This window comes from Balaenoptera borealis (assembly GCF_965194805.1).
Source record: "Balaenoptera borealis genome assembly, chromosome: 13".
NCBI classification, from domain to species: Eukaryota; Metazoa; Chordata; class Mammalia; order Artiodactyla; family Balaenopteridae; genus Balaenoptera; species Balaenoptera borealis.
In genome coordinates, this window is record NC_138870.1 from 80,723,434 (window position 1) to 80,738,142 (window position 14,709).

The 14,709-nt window shown below is 42.8% G+C and overlaps 1 pseudogene across 1 annotated transcript; it reads left to right on the top strand.

The window, feature by feature from the left end:
• The first annotated feature begins 8,206 nt into the window (after positions 1 to 8,206).
• LOC309609233 (large ribosomal subunit protein uL23 pseudogene) lies at positions 8,207 to 8,867 on the top strand (annotated as a pseudogene). The gene has a single exon. The product of its transcript is annotated as a large ribosomal subunit protein uL23 pseudogene (transcript).
• Positions 8,868 to 14,709: the final 5,842 nt, after the last annotated feature.

A 14,709-nucleotide genomic window follows, 5' to 3' on the forward strand; every position in this document is an offset into this window, starting at 1 on the left:
TGCTTTATCAAGTATATATTTATGCAGTTAACTGATTTTCTATTTTATTTCCTTCTGCTTTTCTCCTATATTTTATATAGACTACATTAATGATGGTTAACCTTAAAATTTAGTCCAGAGGTTATAGAATAACGAGATGGGCTTGTTACTAAACTTGAGGAGGAATGCTCATTTCTCAGAAATCCTGGACTTGGAGTCAGATTCAGGGACTGCTAAGACTTTAGGGCTCTCCTTTTGGAGAGAGGGTGAGCATGTCCTCACTTTTTTTTTTTTGGGCCTCATCGCGTGGCATGCGGGATCTTAGTTCCCTGACCAGGGATCGAACCCACGCTTCCTGCAATGGAAGCATGGAGTCTTAACCACTGGACCGCCAGGGAAGTCCCTGTCCTCACTTTTATAAGGAATGGTGGCATTATCTCAGGCTATGAGAAACTTCATGGCTTAAAGATAGATTTTCTACGGATGCTTTGCTGAAAAAATATTATGACTATAGTGAATGTTCAATAATATTCATGTATAGGTATCCAGTTAGTTCTATTGAATTCTGATGGTAGTATTAAAGTACAGAGTTCATGTAATAGTAACTTGTTTAATGTCATTCCAATGTGTTTTTTCCAACACCACCAAGCAATTCTCCAGTTCTCAGCAGAGACTGACTGGGTGTCCTACAAATTTAACTCAATTCTGACACTATCTACCTGCAGATAGTGTCAGATCCTACAGGTTAAGGGCTCCATCCTGTATGGCTGCTTCCACTTCAGATGCCAATCATGAGTCTACGCTGTCACCTGTGCTTCTGGCTGACTAGCTATAAATCAAAGGTCCCCACTACCCCCTCCTCAGGTTTGATTAATTACTAGAGCAGCTCACAGAACTCAGAGAAATATTTGCTTATGTTTATAGTTCATTATAAAGGATATTATAAAGGATACAGATAAACAGCCAGATGAAGAGGTCCGAGCTCAGGAACTGGGGTGCACCACCCTCCTGGCATGTGAATGTATACATCAACCCAGAAGTTCATTAAATCTTGTTGTTCAACAGCTTCTATAAGGTGGAATTTTTATAAGGGGAAGGCACACCACCACATTTCCCTGTCTAGAGGTCAGCGGGTAGAGCTGAAAACTCCGACCTTCTAATCACAAGTTTTCCTGGTGACCAGCCCCATCCTGAGGCTATCTAGGGGCCCCACCCTAAGCTACCTTATTAGTAAAAACACAGGTGTGCTCAGAAGGGGTTCCTTATGAATAACAAAAGACTCTCCTATCACTCAGGAAATTCCAAGGGTTTTAGGAGCTCTGTGCCTGCAACCAGGGATGAAGACCAAATATATACTTCTTAACGTAGATCACAATATCACATACACCCCAATGTTTATAGCAGCATTATTTACAATTGCCAAGATATGGAACAGGCTAAGTGTTCATCAACAGATGAATGTATAAAGAAGATGTGGTATACACACACACACACACACACACACACACACACACACACACACACACACAATGGAATACTACTCAGCCATAAAAAAGAATGAAATTTTGCCACTTGCAACAACATGCATGGACTTGGAAGGTATTATGCTAAGTGAAGTAAGTCAGACATAGAAAGACAAATACTGTATGACATCACTTATATGTGGAATCTAAAAATTAAAACAAACTAGTGAATATAACAAAAAGGAAACAGACTCACAGATATAGAGAACAAACTAGTGGTTACCAGTGGGGAGAGGTGGTGGGGGGCAAGACAGGGATAGGAGATCAAGAGGTATAAACTATTACATATTAAAAAATAAGCTACTAGGATATATTGTACAACACAGGGAAGGTAACCAATATTTTATAATATAAATGGAGTATTACCTTTAAAAATTATAAATCACTATGTTATATACCCGTAACTTATATAATAACGTACATCAACTATACCTCAGTAAAATAAAAAATCACAATATCACAGTCATCCATTTCATTAGATCGTAAGCTCCATGAAGATCCATTTTCTCTGTTGTTCACCACAGTATCCCCAGAGCTAGTGCAGGCTTCTCTGTACATGGGATTCTCTCAATAAACATTGGCATAAATGACTCGATTTTGAATACAATAATTGTATTGTTAATTATCTATTGCTAGATAACAAACTGCTTCAAATTTAGAAACTTAGAACAACACACATTAATTATCTCATGGGTCCTGTGAGTCAGGAGTCCAGGCAAGACTTTGTTGGGTCTCTACTCCAGGGTCTCATCTGAAAGCTGCAATCACAGTCTTGGCCAGGGCTGCAATCTTAGCTCAAGGTTTGACTGGGGAAGGATCCACTTATAAGCTCACACGATTGTTGGCAGAATTCAGCTCCTTGAGGGTTGTTGGACTGAGGGCCCCGGTTCCTTGCTGGCTGTCAGTTGAAGTTACCTTCAGTTCCTGCCACGTGGGCCTCTTCACGGGGAGGTTCATAACATGGCCACTTGCTTCATCAAAGCCAGCAAGGAAGAGGGTCTTTTAGTATAACTGAAATTAAAATCCTATGTAATGAACTGATGTACATGTAATCACATACATTCCATTACCTATTGATTAGAGACAAGTCACAGGACCTACCCACACTCAGAGGGAGAGGATTATACAAGAACATGGATTCTAGTAGGCAAAGATCATTGGGGTCACCTTACAATCTGTCTGCCTCTGTGATTCACCAAATACCCTTATCAAATCAGCTAAGCTGTAGCCATTCTCTAAAGAAGGCCAGACAGTTAATGTCTATGAAATGCCAGAGAGTTCTCATTAGCTCAGCCCTTATTACCCAAGTCCCTGCTACTGTCAAGTTACATAGGGAAGCAAAGATCATCTTAAGATAAAAATATTCACTAATATCAAACTTGCTCCCGCTCGAAAAACACTTCTCCTCTTAATGCTAGTACATGTCCTCTTACACCTCATTTTGCCAGAGTGCCTCCTGCTAATTATGTGAGTCTGCAATGCAAATACAATCAAAACCAATTGCACGGGCACTTCAAAAGAAAATTATTTGAATTATCAGAGGCTTAGGAGAGGCCCTTGGGAAAACTGATGAAGCTCTCAATAATTTTGTAAAAATATTCTTATTTGGATCATGTTGGGAAATTTGAGTATGAAATATTATGTATCCTGCTGTCATACCATTTTTGGAAAAATATTATGAAAAAATGTCAGCAAAATATTTTTTTTCATTCTAAGAAAGTTGCCTAGATGCAAAATAAAGTAACCTAACCTTAAATATAAGAGAAAATAGCATAGTCCCATAATTCTATTTTATTTTTATTTGGACCTCTTCTGGCCTGGGTTCAAATCCTAGCTATGTCAATTACTAGCTGTGTGATAGGCAAGTTAGTTTTTCTGTGCCTCAGATCACACATCAGTAACATGGAGATGCTAGTAATAATAGTACCTAAATCACCTTGTACTTCATTTGACCCTAACGACAACCCAGGAGGCCAGTGTTGAGGCAGGTGCCTTGACAGGGTTAATGACTGTGATTGGGTAAGATGACCAGAGGTCTCTTGTTTTGCCTCCAAAATGCTGGGCTTCAGCAGCATGAACCAGAGTGGCCAACTAATTAAGGTCAGGGGAATCCACACATTTAGGATAACCTCCTCATCTAAATGGTTTTTGAAAAAGTCCATCTAACATGAATCCACATAAAGACCAGATGATATACAGTGCACCTCACAAGATATAAGAGCATTTAAGTAACTTTCAGAAGGTCAATAGATTAAAAGTGGTGTATTCAGAGCCAGGTGTAACTAACTCCAAAGCCCACTTTGATGCTTTTTTCATACCCTTCTCTTTGTACAGCCCCGTAGATAGCAGGATGAGCACCAGGGAAGAGTGGTCCAGAATGGGAGAAATGTCCAGCACTCAGAAAATAAGGGTCAGATCCATAGCCAACCCCAGAAAATCACTAGCCTTGCTTCCCCGCCCCCTCCTCTTCCTCAACTAACCCTTTCATTCCTTAGCTCTCTCCTCCCTTCCCCATACCGCTTGTGTTCCTCCAGGCTGCTGCTTAAGAAGGTTTTTGAGATCTCAAGGGTAGGAAAAAAGAAACAGTCTAAATCAAAAAAGCAAATAAACATTGCACCATCTTCCAGCTGTTCTATCTGAACAGAGAGGAACTCAAAGCAAGGCCCAGGAGTGCTGAGTTCATTTTCAAAGCACATATAGTGTTCATTCTTAATAAACCAATGGATGGAGTGAGACAGAATGTAGACAGACTGAGGGAAGGGTCACTGCTTAACAGATCAATGCCACGAACAGAAGCAGCTGAGTCCACACATGTGCAAACAGACTGAGGTGCTGCTTGGGTCTAGGAAGGCTCAACAGTACCTTTGGAACTTACGGTTCCGAGCATGAAGCCTGGCCTTCCCACTTGAAGCAAGTCACCGAGTCTCTTCTTCAGATGTGAGGTAGAGAATAATCAAACTCCTTAGAGGCCAAGCTGGGAATGGAAAAGAAAATGAAATGCTGAGATCCAAGTGGTATTGCCTTGGAAAATAATCATTGTGAGGGAAGGGAAGTATTATTCCATAGCTGGTGCTGGGTACAACCTGAAGAATGAAATGAATTCATGCCACTGTGGAAATATTTTGATTCCTCTTTGACTGAAACGAAAAGGACTATAGATAACATGCTACATGGTATTGAATGGTAAGGCGTGAGAGGCAAATCTCATGAACAGAAGTATGCGGAGAATTCCAAATCCTGAGGGTATATTACTCTTCTCAGTACAGTGATGAAGGGGGATTAGAGAATATTTACACCCCAGAAACCTCAAAAAACAAGGAACAATAAATATCATCCAGGTGGGTCGACTATCTTAAGTTAAAAAATTCTTATCTCTAACAATCCTGCTCAATACAGTTTCAGTATTTAAGGGTAAAAAACTCTCCAGTATAGTTAACAATGTATTACACATTTGTTTAAACTCTTGAAAATAGAACCTTTGATCTTGAGTCTATAATGTCTACAAAGTTTGTAAGACATGTTTGTTACATACATTAGATTATAAATTATGTGTATTAGAATGTTAGTTAAATTAGATTTTCTCACTGTCTCAGATCACATTCCCTAGAAGCAGAGCCTGAGACAGGGTTTGGGGTGCATACGGTTTAGTGAAGGAGGACTCAGGAGAAAGAGTGAGGGAGAAGGACAGGGCAGGAGGAGGAGCTAAGCACGGGGAGGATCTCAGCCAGAGATGAACTTCAGGATGATTCCACGGGGAAGCACGGCAGCATAAATAGCATCGCAAAGCTGATCCCACCTTGAGGCAAGGGGCCAGCCTTTTGTACCCCATGTCAATCAGTCACTGGCTGCTGGTTATGACCCAGGCGTCGGGAGGGGCATAGGTGTAATTTCCTGGGTGGAGTGGCTCCCTTTGGGCTGAGGGCAATTCTTTGGAGAAGGATGTATCTGTGAATGCTTAGCAGCCCAAACTCACAGCACCTGGGGGATGGATGCACGAGTCAGGAGAAGGTGTGTGGCCAGTGGGCCAGCAGCATCCAGTACACTCACAACAGCTGTGAAATAAACTCACCTGCCTGCGATAAGCAACCCCATACCTAGACCCTCCCTAGCCTTCTATTAAGGAATCTCATCACTATCAATATGGTATAGATTTCTTGGGGGTCAGTCACTGGTATTGGCTTTCTCCATTTAAGCCTGTTTGAAATAAATACTTTCTCTGGGGGCTTCCCTGGTGGCACAGTGGTTGAGAATCTGCCTGCCAGTGCAGGGGACGCGGGTTCGAGCCCTGGTCTGGGAAGATCCCACATGCCGCGGAGCAACTGGGCCCGTGAGCCACAACTACTGAGCCTGCGCGTCTGGAGCCTGTGCTCTGCAACAAGAGAGGCCGCGATAGTCAGAGGCCCGTGCACCGCGATGAAGAGTGGCCCCCGCTTGCTGCAACTAGAGAAAGCCCTCGCGCAGAAACGAGGACCCAACACAGCCAAAAATAAATAAATAGATAAATTTAAAAAAAAAAAAAATACTTTCTCTGGTAGAGTCAAATCTAAATATAATGGGAATCTTCATTTTTCCACAGACAAAAGCAATTCAAGATGGATAAGAGTAAATAACAATTTAAAAAATCAAACACTGAAAAACAGGAAGAAGATCTAATTAAATATTCATCATCATTCTCAAAGGAGGATGGTTTTTTAAGCCTGGATGTAAGGAAAAAATCATAAAGGAAAACATCAGCAGGTTTTACTGCATAAAAGCATAAAACTTCTAACCATCAGGGGAAAAACAAAACCAACTCTGCATAAACAAAATAAAAAGGTAAACAACAGAAAAGAATATTTCTGCAAATGTGAAAAAAAAATTCCTTGACAAATGATGGTTGCTAATTCAGCAAGGGTAAGATTTTCACAGCATGCTTATTGGCCAGATTCTGGAATAAAATCTGCACCCAGCAAAAGGGATTGAAAAGAGATTAAAATATCTTTTTTCAAGTGCCATACGTGACCAGCTATAACCTTGGGCAGCTTACTTCATTGTTTTTTATCTCAGTTTCTTTATCTTTAATGTGGAGATAATAATAGTGTCTACCTCTTTTTTGTTATCATTCTTAGGGCTGCAAGAGCCAGACGTCCTACTAGGAATTAATTGTCCATACTTATAAAAAGAAGAATTGTTAGAAAGAGAAGAAGGAGCTACAGGGGGTGACAGAGCAGAAGTATTAGGGAAGAGTAAGTGGAGATGGAGTTGACAGAATCAGGGCAGCATATCTAACTAGGTTCCACCACGCTCTGGCATGAAATTATCTTTGGCAGAGCTAAAGCTCTACAACTTAGGCCAAGGAGTTGTCAGAGGACCCTTGATGCCCATGGAGAATTCCTTCTTACCTACTTTGAGGGAGACAAGCTTTCTTTCTTCTTCTCTGGCTCCCTTGCCATTAGGTGCTGTCATACGACCAAATTCTAGCTTATGGAGTATGAGTGGGAGTGACGTGTGCCATTTCTGGGCACACACACATCATATTCATCTATGTTCTCCATTCCTTTTCAACTGCTGGAAACTGGATGTGGTGACTTTACCTGGGCCACGCAGATGACAACAGACCCTAACACAGGGCAGAGCCACTAGATGGAAAGAGCTTGAGTCCCAGAATTACTCTGTGGAGCAGAGCCACCTAGAATACCCACACTGGATAGTTTCATGAGCAGAAAACAAACTTCCTTATTCATGCCACTAAATTAATGGGTCTTGTTACAATTAAGTCTACACTCATTCAGCAATGTTGAACTAAGTCTACTGATAAATGCCACTTAAAGCCTTTCCTATGGAAACACCCAAGGCACACCGGAACCGTGACCCTACCAACAAACAGCAGGAGACAATACATGTATGTGAAAGGCTACACTTACAGTTTGAAGGCTGCTGCCAAAAGGGTTTGGCTCCAAACATTTCCCGTCTTGGCCTGCAATAGGGGCTGGCAAACTTCTGAAAAACAGGACAGATAGGAGATACTGTAGATGGCTTTGTGGGCCATACAGTCTCTGTTAAAACTGCTCTGCCTCTTTGTAGCACAAAGGCCATCATAGGCAATACCTAAACGAATGGGCATGGCTGTGTTCCAATTAAGTGATTATTTACAAAAACAAGGTGTAGGCCATATTTGGCCTGCAGGCCATAGTTTGCTGACTCCTGACCAGAAGGACCCCTGGAATTCCTGTTGTTAGAGAATCATTTGTTTGGCCTATACTTAGCAGAGTCTTATTAAAATGTACACATAGGCAGTAAACCAAACCGTAAAAGGTGGCATTGTTTGTAGCCTTACATTGTACCTGATTGTCTTGAAGAAGCTATATTATAATGGGTTTGACATTCCTGATCAAGAGCCTAAAGTTAACCATTTATAAAAATGATGGGGCTTCCCTGGTGGCGCAGTGGTTGAGAATCTGCCTGCCAATGCAGGGGACACGGGTTCGAGCCCTGGTCTGGGAAGATCCCACATGCCGCGGAGCAACTAGGCCCGTGAGCCACAACTACTGAGCCTGCGCGTCTGGAGCCTGTGCTCCGCAACAAGAGAGGCCGCGATGGTGAGAGGCCCGCGCACCGCGATGAAGAGTGGCCCCCGCTTGCCACAACTAGAGGAAGCCCTCGCACAGAAACGAAGACCCAACACAGCCATAAATAAATAAATTAATTAATTAAAAAACAAAAATGATGGGTGTCATATTTAATCAATTATTAACTCTTTAACTGCCCAGTTTAAAATTTCCTAGACTAGATAAGCATCAATTTAACAGGACAATATTGAAAATGCTCTTATCAATTTTATTTAGGATACTACTAGCTTTTCAAGATGGTGCCGAAAGTGAGGAAGGAAACCCCTGTCCCTCCCAAAGCTGAAGCCAAAGCAAACACTTTGAAGGCCAAGAGAACAGTGCTAAAAGGTGTCTTTAGCCACGCAAAAAAAGATCCACACCTCACCTACCTCCTGACGGCCCAAGATACTGCAGCTTGAAGGCAGCCCAAATATCCTTCGAAGAGCACCCCTAGGAGAAACAAGCTTGACCACTACACCACTGTTAAGTTCTCTCTGACCACCAAATCAGCCTTGAAGAAGACAGAAGATGACACACTGTGTTCTTTGTGGGTGTCAAGGCCAACAAGCACCAGATCAACCAGGCTGTGAAGAAGCTCTGTGACACTGACGTGGCCAAGGTCACACCCTGATCAGGCCTGATGGAGAGAAGAAGGCATATGTTCGACTGGCTCATGACTATGATGCTTTGGATGTTGCCAACAAATGGGATCATCTCAACTGAGTCCAGCTGGCTAATTCTAAATATATATATATATATATAAATATATATATATATAAATATAGATACATATATATACATTCACCATGAAAAAAGATATCTCTAGAGAAAGTTATGATTGAGTCATTGATTGACTGGCTGATAAGGGTACTTGAGATACATTATCTCCCATCATCACAATAGCTCCCGATGTGCCTTACCAAGGGGAACACTGAGGCCCAGAGAGGTAATTTTCTAAGATCATCCAACTGATAGAGAGAGATGTGCCTAGCTTCAAAGCTTCTATTCTCATACCACTGCCTCCTGGCTAGAAGAAGAAAGGGCATGGGCAGAGATTTTGATGGAAAACTAGAGGCTGGCCAGGAGAGGAGGCCACTGGGCTCTGGACCTGGAGGGATAGGCTTATGTGGTCAAGAGTATCAGGAAGCAGAAGCTTGACCACTGTGTGTTGTTAGTGGGTCATAACATGAATAACTGGCTGAATATTCCAAGTGTGGATTGTTATAAGTACAACATGTAGCCTACAAAGAGCAGCTATGAAATTATTACATTTACTGAGTACTTACTATGTGACAGGCAGCATGCCAAATACTTTTCATGGACCGTATCATGTAATCTTCACAATAACCCTTTGAAGTAAGTACTATTATTATTATCTCCATTTTATAGTTCAGGAACTGAGGCACAAAGAGATTTAAGCAACTCGTCTAAGGTCAAAAGGTTTAGAAATGGCAGAGCTAATATTAATCTTGTCAGGCCTCAAAGCTCACATCTTAATCCCTTACACTATGCTGTTTCCTAAAACAGCAAATAATAAAATTTCACGCTATAATTATTCTTATCACTGTTCCGGTTCATTTCTCCAGAGAACTCTATCATAATCTGCAATGATGCATATTTTTGCTTTCTTTCTTGTCTCTTTAACTAAATAGTAAGCACTATGAAGACAGAACCCATGTCTATTTTATCCAACAGGGCCTAGTGCCTCGTACAATGCCTAGCACCTCACAGGTATTTGGTAAAGTTTTGCTGAATGAATTAATGGGTAAATGATATGCCAACAGGGGAACTCAAGTTGGCATAATATCTGTGCAGTGCAAAGTGGTTCTCTTCCTATTAAATGTCAAAACAAAGAAACAAACAAACAAACAAAAACAAACGGGGCTTCCCTGGTGGCGCAGTGGTTGAGAATCTGCCTGCCAATGCAGGGGACACGGGTTCGAGCCCTGGTCTGGGAAGATCCCACATGCCGCGGAGCAACTAGGCCCGTGAGCCACAACTACTGAGCCTGCGCGTCTGGAGCCTGTGCTCCGCAACAAGACAGGCCGCGATAGTGAGAGGCCCGCGCACCGCGATGAAGAGTGGCCCCCACTTGCCGCAACTAGAGAAAGCCCTCGCACAGAAACGAAGACCCAACACAGCCATAAATAAATAAATTAATTAATTAAAAAAAAAAAAAACATATACGTCACATTTAAAAAAAAAAAAAAAAAAAAAAACAAAACGAACCAGAGTTGAAACCATCATGCATTACTGGTGGGGATATAAAATGGTGTAGCTGTTTTGGAAAACAGTTTAGTGGTTCCTCAAAAGTTAAACAAAAAAGTTACCATATAATCCAGCAATTCCACTCCTAGGATACTCCTGTGTATACACAAAAGAATTGAAAGCAGGGACTCACACAGATACTTGTACACCAATGTTCACAGCAACATGATTCACAGTAACCAAAAGGTAGAAACAACCCAAACGTCCATGGATGGATAAACAAAATGTGGTATATACATACAGTGGACTATTATTCCACTTTAAATAGGAGTGAAATTCTGATACATACTGATGAATCTTGAAAATATTGTGCTAAGTGAAATAAGCCAGACATAGGACAAATATTGTATGATTCCACCTACATGAATAGGCCAGTTCATAGAGGCAGAAAGTAAAATAGAAGTTACCAGGGGTTAAGGGAGGGTGGGTGGGGACTTTTTTTTAATAAACACAGAAATTTCAGTTTGGGATGATGAAACCATTCTGGAGATGGATAGATGTGATGGTTGCACAACAATGTGAATATACTTAATGCCACTGAATAGTTAAAATGGTACATTTTGTGTCATGTATATTTTACCAAAGAAAAAATCTCCACACGACAGAAGATGTGAATTTGCATTTGCCATCACGTAACTCTGAGGTCAGAGAGAATAGCAGGAGCCCTAGGAGTCCATGGGTCTCAGAGACAACAGCCTTCCTCAGGCCAAGGATACTGGTGTCCGCACTGCAGAGCCCAAGAGGACCAGGAGACGAGAGTGAATCTCTGGCAATACAGATGATACTTAATTCTGCTTGACAGTTAAAATTCTGCGCCTTCACCAACAGCTCCCAGGACATGCTCAGTCATTACAATACTGTCCTAGGCACCGGGAGTGGGCATTTCAGTGCAAAGTGAATGGTAAACTGTGAAGATTCACAAGACCCTGAGGAGGAGAAAATTTCCATAGGGTGGGATGGGAACAGAGATGTTTCTTTTTTTTTTGGCAACACCATGTGGCATGCGGGATTTTAGTTCCCCCGACCAGGGATCGAATCCGTGCCCCCTGCAGTGGAAGCGTGGAGTCTTAACCACTGGACCTCCAGGGAAGTCCCCAGAGATGTTTCTTTTAACCACCCCTGGTTTCCACCAATCCCCCAGTGAAAACGGATTGAAGGCTCACGTCAGAACCCACTGAATGAGAGAACATTGTCTGAGTGAGTCTTATTGATGTCAGAGACTACTGAACATTGCCCATAGTACCATAGTACTTTTTTGCCACTAATACCCATGCATGAATTAGCTTGCTAAGAAATAAGCAAGCTAATGACTTCCCATGACCAGAAGAAAGGTTCAGATGAATAAATTTTGTAGGGGATAAGGACGTGGTTGGGAAGAAGAAAAGGTAGAACCAAAGTGGGCAGAGCCAGAGTGAAGCCCGAGAGAGTTGGAGGCCGGGGAGAGGAGGCCCTGAAATAACAAAAGGGATCCGTGAAAGAAACCTCAGAGGGCACAGAAGTTGAGATCTTGATTCTTTCCAAACTGTAATGTTGTCCATGAAATTGAGCCATCCCTACTCCACAGACAGGTGCCCCTTCCTACCTAAACCCGGGGCCCCCAGAAGGGGCCTGCAGTCATCGGTACATTTGGGCAAATATCTCTCTTGCTTTTCTGTCTCATAGATGAATATAGGTGGCACAGTGTAATGCTAAGAGGAAAGGTGTCAGCACTTTGGAGCTAGTCTTGGAGATGAATGCTGCTTCTTTAACTTACTGGCTTAGAAATTACTTACCTCCCATGAGAGTCAAGTTCCTCATCTATAGAATAGTTCAACTATTAAGGTAACACCATATGCCATGCAATAATACCTGTTAGGTAAGCAGGTAATACCTACGAGAAAATACCTATTAAGGTAATACCTAATACCATGACCAGCACACAGCTACATGTTCCATAGATGATCACTTCCTTCCCTCATCTGTAATTCTAGTCCTGCACTCTGCCTACCCCAAGTGAGCAGAAATTGCCAAGTTTCATTCATTGTGCTGCCTGGCTGTGAGCCGTCAGAGGTCAGCGCCTCTCCTTCCTCTTGCTAGCACTGTCACAATTTGCATCCTTTATTTTCGTGCTGCCACCTCCCTACCGCCCCCGAGGATCTCTAAGGACTTGGCAGACTCCAGAGGGGAAACATAAACCATTTTTATGTTACCAAAAGGGAAGTTAGGACACAATGAAAGATTAGCGGTTTTTCCAGAAAAAATTTAAGAGAAATCCCAAATTGTCTTCCTTTCCCACAGTCCACCCCACTGTTTGAACTGCTTCCCTGGACACCAAATGAAAGCAGCTGGCAATCAGGGACCATGGTCCATAGGGAATGCTTATCAAGGGCTGGCTGGGGTCAGATTTTCAGTCATCTCATATTCTGAAACCCTCTCAAACCGCCTGTCGTGAATGACAGCAGTTTCAGCACAAGAATCACTTCATCCTGAAACAATTGCCAAGCACCAGGTGTACCCAGCCTGTGGCGCTGGATACGAGTGAGTGACGTGCTTCCTCTGATTTACATCCATCCCTTTGAGGAAACGCTCCTTGCTAGGTGACGTTAACCTCCTGTATCAGCCTCTATTTTTAGCCTCTGAATGAGTGATGAATCAGGTTATAATCTGACAGTGTCCTTAAAGACATACTAAAGTCAAATTAAATTACAGTGCCTCAGGGCTTCCCTGGTGGCACAGTGGTTAAGAATCCACCTGCCAATGTAGGGGACACGGGTTCGAGCCCTGGTCTGGGAAGATCCCACATGCCGCAGAGCAATTAAGCCCGTGCACCACAACTACTGAGCCTGAGCTCTAGAGCCTGGGAGCCACAACTACTGAGCCCACGTGCCACAACTACTGAAGCCCACGCGCCTAGAGCCCGTGCTCCGCAACAAGAGAAGCCGCCCAATGAGAAACCCGCACATCGCAACGAAGAGTAGCCCCCACTCGCTGCGACTAGAGAAAGCCCGCGTGCAGCAAAGAAGACCCAACGCAGCCAAAAATAAATATATAAATAAATTTTTAAAAAAATTAGAGGGACTTCCCTGGTGGCGCAGTGGTTAAGAATCCACCTGCCAATGCAGGGGGCACAGGTTCGAGCCCTGGTCCGGGAAGATCCCACATGCCACGAAGCAACTAAGCCCGTGTGCCACAACTACTGAGCCTGCGCTCTGGAGCCTGTGAGCCACAACTACTGAAGCCCACGCACCACAATGAAGAGTAGCCCCCGCTCACCGCAACTAGAGAAACCCCGCGCGCAGCAATGAAGACCCAACGTAGCCAAAAATTAAAAAAAAAAAAAAAAATTAGAGTGCCTCAGACATCACACATATTTCTAAAGAACAGAACCAGAATGCATTATCCCTGCCCATTTTCAATCCACACCCATTATAACCTAAATTATTATTATATATCCCATTTTAAATATATCAGATGGTTAAATATGACTCTAAGATTAAGTTTCCTCCAATTTTAATCAAGCCTCACAAACGAAGGCAGCTCATTCCAAAAGCTGCAGATAGAAATGATTTCTCTTGAATATTATCATTATGCTGTGAGCTCAGACACTGCTGGTAGAATCAATACTCGCGATCATTCAGATACACCTGGGGCACCTACTACATGGCAGGCACTGCCTCGGGCACTGGGGAGACAACGGCAAACAAGAGCAAGACATAATTCTTACCCTTGTGGAACTAGATTAGTGAGGAGCTAGATATTAACCAAATAATCAAATAAGCAAATGGTTAGGATTGAGTGCTGAAATTATGTTATTAAGTTTCTGATTCTGTCTCTCTCTCCATCCATCTCTTAGCTCTGCTATCTTCTATTTGGTTTCCTCTTTCAGCATCATCTCTCTATGTGACTAAGACAGCCACTTGTAGCTCCTGATGATCCTAAAGGAACAGTTGTCCCTCGAGCTCCAGCGAAGTCCCAGAGAGGATGCTGATTGGCCTGGTTCAGATCACATGTTACTTCCTATAATGGTATGGAGAACTGGGAAAGTAATATTCTGATTGGCCAGCCCAGGTCACATGTGCACTCAAGGTGGAGAAGGGAGGGGTGGTGTTAGTGTCCCTGGTACCATATGGCTAAGCAGGATTCCTAGGCATGGGAGACAGTAGTTTCCCAAGTGAAAGGATGATGGGCCAATGAATGTTTGTCCACAGCCACACAGAGGGTCACAGGATGAGTCAGCAAGGAAGAGAAGCCATGACCCAGGAGAGAAACCAGAAAGTCACAGTGCTAGAGGCCAGGAGAGGAAACTATTTCAAAAAGAAGGAAGCAGTCAACTCTGGTGAAAGCTGTTGAGAGATTAGTAATGAGGACAAGGA